The sequence below is a fragment of the Stylophora pistillata genome, chromosome 7 (genome assembly GCF_964205215.1).
Source record: "Stylophora pistillata chromosome 7, jaStyPist1.2, whole genome shotgun sequence".
NCBI lineage: Eukaryota > Metazoa > Cnidaria > Anthozoa > Scleractinia > Pocilloporidae > Stylophora > Stylophora pistillata.
In genome coordinates, this window is record NC_142525.1 from 19,369,816 (window position 1) to 19,373,990 (window position 4,175).

Here is a 4,175-nt window from a genome sequence, read left to right on the forward strand (position 1 = left end):
CCCAGACTCGCCAAACGAATGGCAGCTATAAATCTTGCAACGGTCACATCAACACCTGCCGCGACGCCGCCTCGACCGAAAGCGAATGCCTTTACATCTGATTGGACTCTGGGATGCAGATCTGGGACTGACAGCCAGAGCTCTGGAGACGACGAGGCAGCTGAAAGTACCAGCGAGTTTGCAATGTCGGCGTTTACAGATGCCATGGAGAAACTGAACCCACTAGCAACCGGTGGTGGCCGCGTCAGTCCCTTGACCTTTCAGCTGAAAAGTACATGGGAGGAGGCAAAAGAACACGAGAAAGAGATTTCCATCGACAAGGCTACTGAACCTCATACTCTCGTTTGTGACGTCATAGCGCCCATGTCTGGAAAGGAGCTATTTCAGGCCTGTTTCACACCCGATAAAGGGACGAGCCACATGGACTTTGTGCCGTTGATGCAGGCCTACAGCAACGCCATGACGAGCACCTTGAAGACCCAAATTCTTAGCCTGTATGCGTATCGATATCCAGTGAAGACGCTTCAGAAAATCCACGAGCCATACGCAAAGTTAACCGAGTGGCAAATTAGACGCGCTAGAGCTCATGTAAGAGAATGTGGTCCAGGTTTTTTGGTCGAAAAGTCCCCATGTCATCGAGTTCGACTGCCACCAATAAAGCTTGACCATTTCTTAGACTTCGCGAGCCGTCCCTACTTTTATCAAGACGTGTCATTTAGTACGAGGAAACTGAGGCTCAGTAGTGGCGAGGAGATCGCAATGCCAAATGTCATTCGCAAAGTCACAAGGTCAACAATGGTCAAGCAGTACCTTCAGTTCTGCGAGGAAGAGCAGTTTGAACCACTGAGCCGTTCAACCCTATTTCGCATCCTCGATGTAAGGGAAGCCTCTCAACAGAAGTCCCTTAGCGGCTTGGATAACACAGCAGCTGATGGGGCGGCGGGGTTCGCGCAACTCCTCCGAATAGTGGATGAGCTTGATCAGACTGGGCTTGCAAAAAACGTGACAGACAAACTGCGAAGAGCCCTCAGCGAGGGTAAGAGGTACCTCAGAGTCACTGCCAGGAAGATGAGAGCGAATGTCACGACCACTGTCGTAAGTTTGGTCTCAGCGATCCAAACGATCCAGATTTCCAGGAACAATGCTCACATCAACATACGCTTCTCTGCTGTCGATGCGACGAAATTACTTCCGTTTTGCAGAAGATGCAACAGATTGTTAAGGATAACAAAACCTTAGTTTTTTACAGCGAGGACCAAAAAAATTACTTGTTCTTCGATATCCAGAGATCTTCGGAGGCTATCGTTCAGTGGAAAGCTCACATTATGAGGTCCGTGAATCAGGAATGTGCAAAGCAAGATATCATCGCAAAGCTTGACCAGACCTCGCGTCTTCTTGTTATAGATTGGGCCATGAAGTTTCTGCAGCTGTGCTATAGAGAGAAGCAAAGTGACTGCTACGGAAAAAGAGGGTTAAGCTGGTACATTAGTAGCATTGTGTTTCGAAGCCAGTCTAACGCGACGGAAGTCATCTCGTACTCTCACCTCTTTGATCAGTGTACTCAAGACTGGTATACAGTTACGTCAATTCTCGAAGATCTTCTAAAGGAGCTGAAAGTCAAGAATCCTTTGCTGCAAAAAGTTCATCTGAGGTCAGATGAAGCCCGTTGCTATCATAACAGCTCCCTAGTAACCGCTGTGAGAGATGTCGCAAAAGGAGTTGAGGTTGAAGTTCATAGTTATCACTACTCGGAGCCGCAGTCTGGTAAAGACATTTGCGATCGTATCCTCTGCCCAATGAAGTCCTCTATTCGCGCTTACTGCAACAAACGATGTTCTAACTGCCGTGGACTTGAGAGATGCATTGACGCAACACCCAGTGAAGGGAACAACCGCTGCAGTTAGCATAGTCGACGAGTCAAAGAACTCTCTCTGCATAAATAAGATTGAGCATTTCAGTAGCTTCCACAACTTCGAATATGAAGATACCGGTCTGAGAGTTTGGAAATGTTATGGCATCGGTAAAGGGAAGTACATCCCATATGACGTGATTTATATCAAGCGCCAAGGTGAAACGTCCCTTCAAACCATAGAATCTCAAGGGTTTTATGATCCTCCTGAAAAGCGTGTGGTCAAGCGTCGTTCAAAGGACAGCAAGGAAACAGAGAGTGCTCTGTGCTTGAGTGTGTTGAAGTGTTCGGAACGTTTTCGCAACTAGAGCTCCACCTGGACGTTGGAAAGCATACAGTTAGCAGGTTAACCCAATATGATGCAAACAAAAGGGACTGGGCCCTTAAGTTCTCGTCAATAGATACCGCTGGTACCGAGTGTTCGAGCTGTTCGTCGGATTCCAGTATACCACTCACTTCTCCTGGGGATACTTCGCCCCTCTCGCCTCTACGAACAGGATGGGCCGTAAGCAAAGCGAGGGGCATTGTTAGATTGTCAGAGAATGTAAAAGAATACCTAACGGCACGGTTTACACTTGGAGAAAGAACTGGACGAAAGGCAGACCCCGCCTAAGTTGCAGTGGACCTGCGAAATGCGAAAAATTAATCAAATGCACGTTTGTTCACCAGAGAACAGTGGCTGACAAAGAGCCAAGTTCAGAGCTTTTTCTCCCGGCTAGCAGCAATGCGACGGAAAGATCAGGATGTGATCGGGATATCGCTGGACGAGCAGGAAGATGTCCAATGCGTCCAGGAAAATTCCGAGAGACAAGATCTGGGAGACAAAGTTAACAAAGAGTTCAAAGTCTCGCATCCAATCTGCTACGACACGTATGTCCTCTGTGAACGTTACCACAGTAACACACTTCAGAAATTCAATGTGGTTTTGTTGAGAGCCATCTGTAGTCATTTTGAGATCCCTGTAGAATTGAGACAGAAAGCAGATCCTCGTAGACAAACTGTCCGACGTGATTAAGGATTGTCAGTGTGTTTCACAGTAGACTTATGTAAACATGTCCTATACAGTTGCTGAAAGTGTAGAATATTGTCTACAAGTACAAACTTCCTTTAGTTCCGATATCAAGTTCTGACGGCGTTATTATAGTGTAATACTCAAAGCTTATGATATCTGTGAGATTAAATTTTGTCGTGCTTTACTCACTTAGAATTCAGAACTAAATCAGTGAAAGATAGTACCTAGTTTGACGACATGTCAAGCAGTGTCTGATACACGATATAGGCATCGTACTGAGACTTGCACTTCAAGTCAAAATCATTTTTAACGAAAACAGGGATAAGTGTGTTCGGCTTGTCGCAATCAGTGATTTTTCTATAAAAAAGGATTGAAAATTTACCACAAGCAACAATTATAACATCTGTTCATACCAAGCATGTGTCAAAAATCTTATCACGTTTGTAGTCCATTTTTCCGGCTATTGACAAGTTGCTGGTCTGTGGTCACAATCGACGCGGAACCGAGAGAAGCAAGCTCAGGACATTTGAAATTAATTTATTAATTGAATCATATCAAACTCCAGCTTATAAGCATTTATTCTTTTCAGCCATAATTTTCTCCCTAGATATTACATTCAGGCGTAAATTGGGATAGAACAAAATCATACGACACAGCGAACGGCACAAGCTATCAGCGGTCTTCTGTTTTGTGTGGACCTTTGTGAGAACAGTACAACATCGAACTGGATCGTCGTGATCTAAATTTAAGCGATTATTTCTTCACTTCAGAAGCCTAAAACCTTCATTTCCCCCTCAGCTTCCAGACATGGAGAGTTCATATTCTGATTCTGGAAAAAGTCACCTCGGAAGCGATATTAAATGAGTAATTAACTGCGATATGTGGCCATAATTCCGACCATTTATTTTGATACCATGATCGAATCACGATGGATACAGCCTACTTTTCGAAGGCAATACCTAGCAATTTGTTGAGGTTGTCATGGATTTCAGCAATTTGGTTAATAAAAAAATACTGAAGTTAGCCATGAAGCCGGGTTGCAAAGTGGGAAAGTTGTATTTATGGCGAAATCTGCTCCAATAGTTCGATTTTGGTGTAGGTGATGAAATCGCGAATGCTCGTACATGTGCTGATTCAAACGGTCATAACTTTTGAAACATCGAAAACGTACCGGGGTTTTTGCATTTTTTTGCCTATAAAGGTCTAAACTTAACGCCTATGTAGGATAGAGTTGTCAACCAGGTCCCAAATCCC